General features: G+C 45.1%; 1 protein-coding gene across 1 annotated transcript in view; it reads right to left on the bottom strand.

The window, feature by feature from the left end:
- Positions 1-14,431, bottom strand: part of EARS2 (glutamyl-tRNA synthetase 2, mitochondrial) — a 126,219-nt gene that overhangs the window by 31,656 nt on the left and 80,132 nt on the right. The window lies entirely within an intron of this gene.

Here is a 14,431-nt window from a genome sequence, read left to right as displayed (position 1 = left end):
GTGTTGAAGGAAAGAAGATGAACATGTAGAAGAAGCTGCGAGAGAGCATACGCAGGTTAATAAGTTATATGACTTGTTGTTCTATAAGATGAACAATTAGGTATATATTCTATAAACAAAGCCGATAGAAAGCCCTAGTGCTGTGTTACAAACTAAGAGAACATAAAGTGCTAAATGTAGTAGCCTGCAGGAAATACAGGTCTGGGCAAATCCTTTACATGGCATAACCAGGTAGTAAAAATTCGGACTCACACAAAATCCTGTACTTCCTGCTACTCGCAGGCTATTACATTTAGCCCAAAGTTTGAGTCAGCCATATAAAATACCAGACATTTAATTAAAAAAAATATACATATTATATGCTTAAAGTAGCTATCTACTGACCGAGGTATCCACGGGTTAGTTTGGACATGGGACATCTGCAAGGTTTAAGGTGGGTCTTACCTGTGCCAATGGCATTTCTAAATCCCATTGTGTTTGTAAAACCTAGTGGTTGCTCAACTAAATATTGATTAATTGGAGAACCCTGTATATCTGGGGATCTCCTGAAACAAGGATTATACATCAGCAGGGGAAGCACCGTTGTGTTACTTTAGTGGTAAATATTTGGAGTTATCTATAAATTAAAGTCTGGAATACTCTTGCTGAGCTATTTGGATCAATCAAATATCTATACTGAGACTACAGATGGGAATAACCAATGTGATATTTTAGGTGTAATTTACTTTTATTTTAATATTTTATGCTCGTTATATGTATAGTTTTAATTAAATATCTGGTATTTTCTATGGCTGACTCCAACTTTGAGCGGAATGTAATAGCGTCTGAGTTCAGCAGCCGTGCAGGCTGAATGTGGGTGTTTTTCTAAAGGGGCAATCCTCTACAAGGCTTGAAACGAGGTAGTTTATGAACCAATGGATAATGCGCTAATTAAGCAGCCGGAGGTCCTAATACCAAATAATTTAAGCACCACTTCACTCAAACAAAAACATACTATACCAAAACAGATATTGGAGTGTTCCTCTGGCGCTTAGAAGTTAAATAATGTTTTTCCTTTTCTTTCCCAGACGGGTATTACCCAAAAGGAAAAAGAAAAAAAAATACAGATAGTGTAATACTGTATAGGATTTACATAAAATAAAGCACATAGATAGTCAGATAATCCGTACCAGAAGTAAAGGTCAACTCATGAGGTAGACACAAGCGTTTATTGGGGGGACAAATTCCTGTCGCCAAAGGCTTCAGATTCCTCCTCATCCAAGGTGAGTAACTCAGATAGGAAATATGAAGTAAACAACCATTATAGTGCAATACAGTTTAAGATATAAATATATATTTATTTGATATATTAAACCGTATTGCACTATGATGGACGAGGAGGAATCTGAAGCCTTTGGTGACAGGAATTTGTCCCCCCAATAAACGCTTGTGTCTACCTCATGAGTTGACCTTTACGTCTGGTACGGATTATCTGACTACCTATGTACTTTATTTTATGTAAATCCTATACAGTATTACACTATCTGTATTTTTTTTCTTTTGGGTAATACCCATCTGGAAAGAAAAGGAAAAACATTATTTAACTTCTAAGCGCCAGAGGAACACTCCAATATCGGTTTTGGTAACCTACAAGGCTTGGTTTTGCCTTGTAACTGATTGCCGCTTTAAAAACAAACAAACAACAACAACAACAAAAAAGGCAGAGTTCACCCGGCATCCTGCACGGCCGCTGTATTCTTCTATTTATGGTTTCTTAGTGTTTAACACACCACTAGATTTTTCTTTTTGGCTTCTATATATATACTGTAGGTAAATGGATGGAGTTTTATCAGGACAGCAGCTTGGTGTGTTCTGCTGTGAGATACAGCAAATAACGAGTAATTCCTTGTCCTATACAGTGTTTTACGTACACAAAGGGTCACTGAACCAGAGCCATTAGAAGTCAATCCAATAGCTCTGGTCTTGAGGGATGTTCACCACACTGTGATAACCATAATCCAAAAATGTCATTTTGGGGTAACCCATAGCATGTTATGTGTTTTGTGCAGGCTAAATTTACCATGCTGGTAGCTTGGTCTAGAAGAATGTTCAAGACGTGTGTTACCAAATTGAATATGACTGCAAAGTCTAGTTGTTTGGCCATCATATGCAACCTTACACTGTGCACCATGTTTTCTATTGGTCTATGTCGGAGAGACATTTATCTTCTGTTGGCTGTGAAAAGTAAGGCTATTTACAGTTTGTTTTATGAGATACTTTAACATCAGAAGAAATAGGAAGGAACAACATACATGAAACATAGCAAACTCATGTAAATAGAAATGTATGTAGTTTGTAGTTTAAGCATACAACAGAAAATGGTTTTAAATTATACTCCTAGGTACTGAAAGTGGACAGAAACACTCGCTATGAACAAACTTTAGACTCCACTTTAAACAGGATGTTTTGAATAATGTTTCAATCCACTTGCTCTGTACTCAGTCACAATACACCCTAAGCTGGGGTCTAAAGACCTGGATCTGGTAGAGTAGCTTACACACATGTGGCAAGGTTTCCATTGTTTTGGGTACTCAGGAACTAGTCTCTTCATATTGTCTTGTAAAGGACATTTTATTGGAGACCAAAGTGTATCATGTACTTGACTCCATAAAAGTGGCTTCTGTGACTGGGACATGATTTTGTTTTGTTTTGTTTTTCCAAATGAAGACTTTATTTGTTTTTGTCTCAATGAGTGATTATTGTTAAAGATGTGTAAGTACTTTTCTATTGCGGAACTTCACCCCTGTATTACTGCAATAAGTGGAAACGCAGTCAGACTGCATGTTTAACTGCATTGAAGGCTCTCTTTCAGACTGGATAGGGCTTTTCATTGCTGCATCATGTGACTACCTAAACAAGGCTCAATGGGGCAGATGTACTAACCCCCCCTTTGCGCTTCTGAAATAATGTGTCCCTCTTCTCCTGCATAACGAGGAGAAGCGGGCACTCGTTATGGGGAGATGTATTAACATCCCCCAAGCCGATAAGGAGAGCCGTTATGCCCAGTGTTAACGGCTCTCCTTTACGTCCCCCCCGGCGCCCCGCGCATGCTCAGTGCGCTTCTCCCCCCTGTCCGGCTCTAATGGGCATGCGCGAGATCTCGCAAAAACCACGAGATCTCCTGCGCAGCCCGAGCCAGAAGCAGGGCTAACGTTGTCCCCACAGTGGGGGATAGGACAACGCTAGCCCTGAGCTGGCGAAGTGGCTGGGGCGTTTTAAGCCTTGAAGGCTGTTAATACATCACCCCGGCCGTTAATCCCTGGGGGGGATTGCAGGGGACAGCCCCGCCAAGCGTAACTTGGCAGGCTGTCCCTAGCGCACGTTAGGTTCGCTAGTAATACATTGGAGTAATCGTAATCCCCCCCAGTTAACTAGCGTTAAGTGCATTTTTGCACTTAACGCTGGTTCATACATCTGCCCCATTGTTACATAGTTACATAGTAGGTAAGGCTGAAAAAAGACTTGCGTCCATCTAGTTCAACCTGGTATAGATATCCATTGCTGATTTGGTAGGTTTTGTGTCCCAATCTTGTTTCTAAAGGCACATTAGCATACCCTCCAACATGACCCATTCCATTAGGTACGAAATGCTCTGTTCCTGGACTTCCCTGCTAGTGTCAGTTACAGAGGAGGAGCTCCAGCACAGTCCAAAATTCAAAGAGGGGGGGTCACATCAACTGCCAGTGAGTCCAGGACAGTGATGTTTGAGGTGGGAGTAGATGTGGCTCCCCTTTTTGAATATTGGACAGTGCTGCAGCCCCACCTCTGTAACTGTCACTAGCAAGGAAGTCCAAAAACAGAGCATTTTGTACCTAATGGAATGGGTCATGTTGGAGGGTAGGCATTAGTAACCCAGGATATCAGGATATTTTTGGTTGAAAACAAGTGGTTAAGTCGAAATTACTTAAAGTTCTAATTGTCCCCTGCGCTAAACTATAGTTTCCCTAAAACCTTGACCATTAGTGTGCCCTGAGGACCAAGGTTGGGAAACACTGTAGAATCAGTTATATTACATACTGTATAAAGAATATACATTAAACTACACTGTAATTTTGACAAATCCAATGACCAGTAATTTGTCCCAGTTAATAGATTCACCCACGGCTATATAATTAGCCCCAATGTATGGCACAAGAATCATTATCAGCAATGAGCACCCATGGAGCCTCGATAACACATGGGATTGGGAACTTATCACATGACTGGGTTCTTTTTCAGGTGATAAAATGGCATGTAATTGGATGGTGCGATAATGTCCGTCTGTCAAAAAGGTTGTTTTTATCATCCAAAAAATAATTGTATGTAATTGATTACTGGTCTAGGGCTAAATACCTACTCCTGAGATGTTGTTGCAAGTGTATGTGCGACACAAGGGGGCTGTGAGGGGGGCAAGAGTTTGGCTGCTGTTGCTGGCATTTACACGCCACAGCAGTGGCACCTCGCACTGTTTTGATTGAAACCTACATCTTTATATAATGGGCCTGATTCAGATGTGGTTGGAGTTGCTATTGAATCTGTGGTACTTATGTTTTATCTGGGCTCCCATGTTAAATGCACCCCATTTTTTTCATACCCCTACTATCCAAATGCATGGAGTTGATTTTATATAGTGTGGCGAGTGCAGCGAGCCACAGTGCCCGAAGCGTGGCGAGCGGACGCGGTCTCATAAGAAAAACGGGAGCCCAGATATTACATAAGTACCGAATCTGTTTATATAGAAGCAGCAGAGACAACTCTAATATAGTAATGCAGCAGGAGGCGCCGCACCTCCGGCATGCATTACACATCCAAGCTGTGAGGTAAGACATAAATCCGGTAACCTCTGACACCATGAGCCTGCGAGCAGTGGTTCCCAACCTGGCGTACGCCGCAGACCAGATGCGGGTACTTGGAAATAATATTGGTAATGGCGGAAGACGAGGAAGAAGTCTACAGTTGCCATGGAGATGAATCACGTTGAGTCACTTCTGGTTGAGTCTGCAGCGTCACCACCATCTCTTGTGCCTTTTCCTGACCAGCAATCCACTGAGAGCTACCTGCACTGCCCTCAGACATCATTGTTCATCTGCCCCGTGCTTACACAGTGGAGGAAGAAGCGCCATTAATCCTCCAGGTGTTTGAGGGACCCCCAGAGATGGTACACAGCCAGACACAGAGGGACCTGACTCCTGATAGCACACTCCTCCGCTACTCCTTAATATAAGGACACTCATACCGCTCACTTCCACTCCCCTTGTAAGTACTGTGGATATTTCAAATTGAGTGGAGAGGGTACTCATAAATGAAAAGCCTAATCAAGGGGCACGGAAGAAAAAAAAGGTTGGTAACTGCTGCCCGGTACTTGTGTATTATCACGGCGCCTTTCGCATCGCATACCACTAATTAAGGTATGCGATGGGTCCCGATTTTCGGGTCCAAAGACCCGCACTGTAAAATAAAATGCGATGCGATTTTTAATTGTACAAGCACCCTGATGGGTGATTACTATGTTAAATGCACCCCCATTGTTAACGCCATTCCCACTATCAACGCCAACCCAAAGCGTGGCAAGTGCAGCGGTACGCATCCTCCTACCTTTCTATACCCTCACTATCCACGTCGGCGTGGAGTTGATTTTAGATAGTGTGGCGAGCGGACGCGGAATACATGTGAACTAATCCACGTCCCCTCGCTGCGCTCGCCACGCTTTGGGCTCGGTGTCTTACTGCGCTCGCCACACTATCTAAAGACAACTCCACGCCAACGTGGATAGTGGGGGTATGAAAAGGTCGGAGGATGCGTACCGCCGCCCCGCTGCGCTCGCCATGCTTCGGGTTGGCGTTAACAATGGGGGTGCATTTAACATAGTAATCACCAATCGGGGTGCCTGTACAATTAAAAATCGGGTCAAATCGCATCGCATGCGATCGAATCACATGCGATGCGACCAATACGATGCCCTATGATGGAAATCTTGGGCGCAGTGATAATACACAAGTACCCACTGCCCTAGGGGCTCAGAACTCTCCATCCTGTGACAGAGATAATAGCATCATCCCTCCACCCCAACGGAGGGGACACATCTCTGTTGTGAGAAACTTAAGTTGTCAACTGGGCCACATCTTCCCTCCAAATAGTAGATTTAATAACTGACAGTCCGCTGCCGTCCCTTATCACATGGCCCATTTGCACACATACAGAATGGGTCCTGTGCAAGTACCGACATGTGTGGTGTGCCTACTGAGACATCTGAAACTAAGACAGTTACATGTGTCCAATACATTGTTAGTTGCTGTTTTTCCTGTTTGACCATTGTGTGAAATCAACCTTCAAAACAAGCGAACAGACAACAGATGAGTATCAAGAGTTAAGAACAATGGGTGAAATGTAATACTATAGGGGTGTACACACGGAGCACATTTTTGCTATTTTCTAAGCAATCTGACTAGATTGCTTAGAAATTAGGCACAGATCTCTCTGTGTGTATGCTCCGAGAGATTAAATATCTCTTGCTAACTAAGTCAGTGCATGCAGTCAAAATCTAGTCAAATTGCTTAGCAAATGACTGCAAATCTCTCTGTGTGTACAGAATGAGAGATACTGATCACAATCTCTCATTCTGAACAATTACCCTGACTTTTTTTGCTTAAGCAAAATTGCTTAGCAAAATCGCTTAGCACAAATCTCTGCATGTGTATGTGCTCCCCATGGGAGATCATGACACCAGCGAAATTGCTTAGCAAAATAGCTTAGCAAAATTGCTTAGCACAGATCTCTATGTGTGTATGCCCCTTATGAGAGATTCAGAATGTGAGAGATTTGGTAATAAATCTGCAGTGTTTTTTTTCATTTGAAAAGCAAGTATTAACCCCTTGGATGGTATGCTCGAAGATTTTCCAGTCTCAGCTGCGCTGCCGCAGTGGGCTGTCCTGGAAAATTTCCGGGCATACCACTAATATAGAATAGGTGCAAGCCAGCGGTGTCCAGATGTGCACCACCGGCGCAGCACCTCTAGAGCCACACACACACCCATCGCAGTCCCCCAGTCCATCCCATTACCTTTGCTCTGAGCTCGCCTGACCTGCCCGCTGTCAGCTGCCACTCATTTTACAGCAGCAGTTACGTCGGCGGCAGGCTCGGGTATGTTCGGCATGGACTCGAGAGCGCTCAGGCACCCCAGTCCTCCCAAGCCGCTGTGAACATCTCCATACAAACGCCAGAGCGGATGCGACAGATGTGGGGGCTTCCAATGTCCTGTGGTGGGTTTTGCTGGGCCTGGTAGGTTTGCCCTGCCCCAGCAAAACCCACAACTCAAGGGGTTAAGTAACTTTATTGGGTACTTATGTAATATCTGGACTCCCGTTTTTCTTATGAGACTGCGTCCCCTCGCGGAGCTCGCTTCGGGCACGGTGGCTCGCTGCGCTTGCCACACTATATAAAATCAACTCCATGCGTAGTTGGATAGTAGGGGTATGAAAAAATGGGGTGCATTTAACATGGGAGTCCAGATAATACATAAGTACCCTTTATTGTGTATCCAGAGTTTCCCAAACTCCACCATTGCAATTGTGATATTAAGGATATCCTGCTTGAGTCTAGATGTTTAAATTAAACTGGCTGAGGTACTAATTAAATTATAACCTAGAAATAGATCTGCACTCCTTTTTGTAGTGTATTTATAGATTGTTGTGTACTAGTATGCCAGCATCTATCTAGAGGCAGCAGTCTTAAATTGGTGTTATTAATTTAGTATCATACGGGATGGAACAAGTGTCAGCTAATTTTAACTTCTCTTGGTGCGCCTAATTATTGTGTATTATTAATTACTAATTAAATTACCTGTGTTAAAGAGTGGCTAGCCTTAAAACATGTCGGTGTTTGGGAATCTGGTGTAATCTATGATGTGCATGTTTTTCAAGAGCACGTTCTATGGAAACACTTATTATTGTGCAATAAAATGATGTGTTCTTGCCTATAACGCACATGCTTAGGGATCTTAAGCTTTGGGCCTGATTTTATTATATTTTATTTATTTATTTATTTACAGTTTCTTATATAAGGCAGCCTATTCCGTTGCGCTTTACAATTGGAAAAAAACTGATTAAACAAATTGGGTAGAAACAAACCAACATCGAGGTAGGAGGGCCCTGCTCGCAAGCTTACAATCTATAGAATCTGACTAGCCTAACGGTTAGTGTACATGTCTGGTGGTGGGGACACTGCTCATGTGCAGGACCCATTCTGCGCATGTCCAGAATGGGTCATGGGTTGTTGCATGCAGTGCCCCCTAATCCCCAGCCAGAGGACAGGCTGAGGATGTTTAGGGGCAGCGACTAGATTCGTTCCTCATAATTGAGGCGTGTCCCCTCTGTTTTGAGGGAGTGCCAACGTGATTTACTGACCTTGACTGTGGACTTGAGACAGAAATCTGAGTAACATAAAGGTCAGATGGCCAGTGGTCATGCACAGTGATCCAATGATGCGATTTGAGATGCAACAGCAGATAACAGAAGCAGACAGGAGGCATCTATTTACACCAGACACCTCCGGCTGCATTAGCTGTGCAGTGTTAAATAGCTGCTTCCTTGCAGGTATGCAGTACCGTACAACTCTGAATCAAGGTCTATGGGGCTAATTCAGAGCCCGTAGCAATCCCTGTTTGCGCTGGTACCAGTTATCAGTACTTTGCTATTATTGGTACTATTTCGCATGCACAGGACTCGTTTTATACATGCACGAATAGGTTATGTGGTTGCCCCCCCCCCCCCCATCAATTGTGCCCCTTTCACACCGCACCGGATATTGCTGGATTACTGACCTAATGTCCCAGGTCTGGGTGCAGTGAGAAAGCACAAAACCTTAAAAACTTGGCGATTTGACCCGGGTTATAAGAAAGGTTAAAGCCAGATCGCTCTCTATACTGAGCGACCTGGGTTTAATGTGAATGCGCTGGACCCGGAATGCACCCTGCCCACAATGCACAATCGTGAGACCTCCATGCGGCCAGAGACAGCAGCAGTTTGAACGCTGGTTGATTATGTGCACGTGTGTGTACACGCAGCTTAGTCATAAAACCCAGTGTGAATGGAGGAGTAACATCATGCAGGAAATTTACAGAGGCAGACACTGTTCCAGGTTCAGATTTGAGCTTAATGGCGATATTTATGGAGTTGTGTGATTATGGGACAAATACACATTTGTCGCCTGCCCAAGTAATGTTGCTCATAGGCAAAATTCAGGTGCGAATGTATGCGCCCTGGTGCTTTAGGTTCTTGCACAAAAGTGTTTGCAACCCGATAGGACAGTCAGCATTTTCTGTGAATCAGGTCTTTGGACAGCGAGGTTAAGGGTGCAATATGGGCTGCCCCTGCTTGCATTTTAATTCTGTGGCAATGGAAATTTGCACCAGTGGTGTAACTATAAATTTTGCTCCCCCCTGCCAAAAAGTTGGTTGTGTTGGTCCTCTCCAGCATGTGACATGATGACGTCACATGCATAACGGAGAAGCTGAAGCAGGAGAGAGGAAGAGAGACCAGCAGACATTGCTGCTTCCCTTGGCTCCGACGCATCCCAGGCTGCCCTAGCACGCCCATCCACCCACCCATCCTGTACACAGTAGCCAATAGCTGGCTCTGTGTACAGTCAATTGAATCAGTGGGGAGGATTTGTCGTCTCTACCATGGCCGCACCCACGCTGCAGCTGACCCGCCTCCAGTGCTCAGCCAGTGGGCTGAGGCAGGCAGCAGCATGTCAGTGCATCAAGCGGGTGCCGGCACCCACACAGACCCTGCTGCCGCTTGCTCCCCCAAGCGGCAGCTAGGGCTGCCTAACAGTAGTTACGCCACTGATTTGCACCCTTCACCAGAACTTGAATTCCCTCCATACTCAGGATTTAGTCACAAGTAATAAACAGTCAGGAAGCATTTGGGGGAGGCAACGCGCCAGTGGAGATAAAAAAAATAGGCGTTTTATGAGCGTGTTGTGAAATTTAGCCTGTAACATTACACACACTTCTATTTTTTGCTGTGCTGAAACCTTGCGCTAATCTATCAGCAACTTATTAATAGTCTGTGTTGGTGTGCGGGACCACCACAAGATATGTCACACAGAAAGGGCTACTATCTTCTGTTTATGTAGTCCACTGTGAAGTATACAATGCCCTCTCTTGGTAACCACCTCTCTTGTGGGCTCAAAACAATACAGCACATTTGGAGCCCACTGCCCCAAAATAACCACGCTGCACGCAGATGTATGCTCTACCACCTAAAGACATGGCTCCTCATCACTAGGCTAGTACAGCATCACTTTTGTCAAGTGAACCTCTGTGTCACGGACTAGCACCTCCACAGCTGAGGATAAAACACATCTGCGCATGCGTCACACAGCGCTCTGTCTGCTGCAGGCTGCAGCTGCATCAGCAGCAAGGTTTCCATTCTGGTTAATGTAGGCGGGAACGCGAAAGCTGCCTAAGGGGGCGTGACCGACAACAAACCTATAGTAAAGAAGGCGTGGTATCATAGGGGGCGTTTCCATCTCGCTGTTTGGCTCTCGAGTTAAAGGCTCACTGCCGGCGTTTGGTCGTCGCTGATAGGCCATCTCTCCAGGAAGTGGCGGTGCTTCTTCGTGGTGACGTTGGTGTGTCAGTCGATGCATGCGCAGTGGACGGGAGAGTTTTGGTTGTTGTCAATCGGCGCATGCGCGGTGTTTAGGAGGAGAGTGGCGCTTGGACGCGCTGAAGCTACTTTGAGGGTTGAGTCTATTTTATAGTGGGCTAAAGGACCTTGTCCCTCCAGGCACTATGATTTAGCCCACTCAATACAAATAGGCTATATCCTAGTGGGCTAAAGGACAGGTCCTTCTGTTCACACTGATTTAGCCTACTCAATAAAACTAGGCTATTTCTTAGTGGGTTAAAGGACCTGGTCCCTCTATCCACTTTGATTTAGCCCATTCATTAAAGTTAGGCTATTTCCTAGTGGGATAAAGGACCGGTCCCTCTATCCACTTTGATTTAGCCAATTCAATAAAATTAGGCTATTTCCTAGTGGTCTAAAAGACTCACTTAAAGAACCAGGTCCTTTAGGCCACTTGATTATAGCCCATTTTATATAAGTAGGCTAAATCCAAGTGGGCAAAGGGACCCGATATTTTATGAGCATCTGGTGTAAAGGACCAGGTCCTGTAGGCCACTTGATTATAGCCCATTTTATATAAGTAGGCTAAATCCAAGTGGGCAAAGGGACCCGATATTTTATGAGCATCTGGTGTAAAGGACCAGGTCCTGTAGGCCACTTGATTATAGCCCATTTTATATAAGTAGGCTGAATCCAAGTGGGCAAAGGGACCTGATATTTTATGAGCATCTGGTGTAAAGGACCAGGTCCTTTAGGCCACTTGATTCCAGCCCATTTTATATAAGTAGGCTAAATCCAAGTGGGCAGAGGGACCTGATATTTTATGAGCATCTGGTCTAAAGGACCAGGTCCTTTAGGCCACTTGATTATATCCCATTGTATATAAGTAGGCTAAATCCAAGTGGGCAAAGGGACCTGATATTTTATGATCATCTGGTGTAAAGGACCAGGTCCTTTAGGCCACTTGATTCCAGCCCATTTTATATAAGTAGGCTAAATCCAAGTGGGCAAAGGGACCCGATATTTTATGAGCATCTGGTGTAAAGGACCAGGTCCTGTAGGCCACTTGATTATAGCCCATTTTATATAAGTAGGCTGAATCCAAGTGGGCAAAGGGACCTGATATTTTATGAGCATCTGGTGTAAAGGACCAGGTCCTTTAGGCCACTTGATTCCAGCCCATTTTATATAAGTAGGCTAAATCCAAGTGGGCAGAGGGACCTGATATTTTATGAGCATCTGGTCTAAAGGACCAGGTCCTTTAGGCCACTTGATTATATCCCATTGTATATAAGTAGGCTAAATCCAAGTGGGCAAAGGGACCTGATATTTTATGATCATCTGGTGTAAAGGACCAGGTCCTTTAGGCCACTTGATTCCAGCCCATTGTATATAAGTAGGCTAAATCCAAGTGGGCAAAGGGACCTGATATTTTATGAGCATCTGGTGTAAAGTACCAGGTCCTTTAGGTCACTTGTTATATCCCATTGTATATAAGTAGGCTAAATCCAAGTGGGCAGAGGGACCTGATATTTTATGAGCATCTGGTCTAAAGGACCAGGTCCTTTAGGCCACTTGATTATATCCCATTGTATATAAGTAGGCTAAATCCAAGTGGGCAAAGGGACCTGATATTTTATGATCATCTGGTGTAAAGGACCAGGTCCTTTAGGCCACTTGATTCCAGCCCATTGTATATAAGTAGGCTAAATCCAAGTGGGCAAAGGGACCTGATATTTTATGAGCATCTGGTGTAAAGTACCAGGTCCTTTAGGTCACTTGTTATATCCCATTGTATATAAGTAGGCTAAATCCAAGTGGGCAGAGGGACCTGATATTTTATGAGCATCTGGTCTAAAGGACCAGGTCCTTTAGGCCACTTGATTATAGCCCATTTTATATAAGTAGGCTAAATCCAAGTGGGCAGAGGGACCTGATATTTTATGAGCATCTGGTGTAAAGGACCAGGTCCTGTAGGCCACTTGATTCCAGCCCATTTTATGTAAGTAGGCTAAATCCAAGTGGGCAGAGGGACCTGATATTTTATGAGCATCTGGTGTAAAGGACCAGGTCCTGTAGGCCACTTGATTCCAGCCCATTTTATGTAAGTAGGCTAAATCCAAAAGTACATCACATTTTACAAGACACTTGCGTAAAGAACCAGGTCCTTTAGACCACAAGTTTGTAGCCCATTTAGACATAGCTAGGCTAAATCCTAGTGGGTAAAGGGAGGGTGTGTTGTGTGCCCAGGCACGCCATAAATGTCCGACACCCCCCCCCACACAAACCGTGTTTTCTTTTCTAATGTGAATACGTCAGACTTGCAGAAGAGAAGTGCGGGGTGAAGCTATCAGCCACACTCCTCTAGGTGGAGAGCTTGTGGGCGTAGTTAGATTTCTCGGGCCAGTGGTGTCAGGGGGTGGGAGGAAGGATAGTTACCACCGGGTGCCACTGCCAGCAAGTGTGGATCCATGGCAGGAACCGGTTATGGGACTAGCTTGGTTCTCACAGATGAGGAGAAGCGAATCAGCTGTACTCATGGGTAACCAGTGGGACACTGAATAGCGGGCAATTGGTATGCACTGACTGAAGCACCACAGATCAGAGAATGGAACAAGCTGTGGGTGCTACTGAAACAGATGAGGTTGCATACAACAAGTGGTGGGGGCAAGGGATGGAACATAGAGGCGAGAAGAGAGGGAGCGAAATAAAGACAGGATAGTACAAAAAACAGGAGGAGAGGATACGGAAAGGAAAACTGGCAGAAAGGACACATATATTGGCACATTTAGGTAGAAGGGGCACAGACAAAGGCTCTGAGAGCCAGAAGAGGAACAGATAGTCATAACAGGGCACAGTCAAGGCCCCCATACCCTATGTGATTTTGGCCCGATTTCACTCGAATCTTGCCCAAATTGCATGTGAATGACATCTGATCCGATGCGCGGTCCCGTGCGTTCAGATCAGAGCTGGAGAGCATACATACATACATACAGCAGATAACCCTTATGTGCAGCCGTCAGCGGCACATCGAGGGTGCTGCTCAGCATCCACAATGTATCACATCTGATGTAGGGGGGGCACTAAGAGCCAGGCGGATGAATGAAATTAAGAAACCTCCGCCTGCAGCTTCCAGGGATTTATTACATCCAGTGCCATATAGTATGTGAGCTCTCCCGAGGAGCTGCCAGGGTAATCAGGTCAGACTTGGATTTTAGAGGCACAAGGAGGCAGAATGGGGGACGGATACAATAGGAACTATGGGACACAAATTGTGTAACTGATTGGTTTAGGAGGCACAATAAATTACTTAAAAGTTGTAAATGGGTCACTTCACAGATATATATATTTCTAAATAAAAATGGTATAAATCCAAGTGTGCCTATACACAGAGGTTTGAATCAGACATCTGTCAGTTGTGGGATGGCACCTTCCGGCCCAGGCGTGGGTGATGCATCCGCCACCGCCACGTCGCACCACAGGGGGGTGTTATAGGACCGCGTGTGGGGGGGGGGGAGGGTTGTGATGCAGTTGCCGCATTGCTCCATGGGAGGGAAGGGGCTGGCAGTTGATGCGGCGAGGGCAGCTGTGTTAATCCATGGGGTAGCAGGGGGTGGGGGAGAGTTGCACTGCTTACCTTGAGCCAGGGGGGGTCCAGCACCCAAGTGCCACCCTCCAGTGGGCGGTACCCCAGGCAAATGCCTAAAGTTGCCTAGTGGTGGCGCCTGGCCTGGCCAACTTGTGGAGTTACGTGATCTCCTAATTGGTCTTTTCAAGCC

The sequence above is a fragment of the Crinia signifera genome, chromosome 7 (genome assembly GCF_055691185.1).
Source record: "Crinia signifera chromosome 7, ASM5569118v1, whole genome shotgun sequence".
In the NCBI taxonomy this organism is placed as follows: domain Eukaryota; kingdom Metazoa; phylum Chordata; class Amphibia; order Anura; family Myobatrachidae; genus Crinia; species Crinia signifera.
Note: the sequence above shows the minus strand (reverse complement) of the source record. Positions and strands in the feature narration are given on the sequence as shown.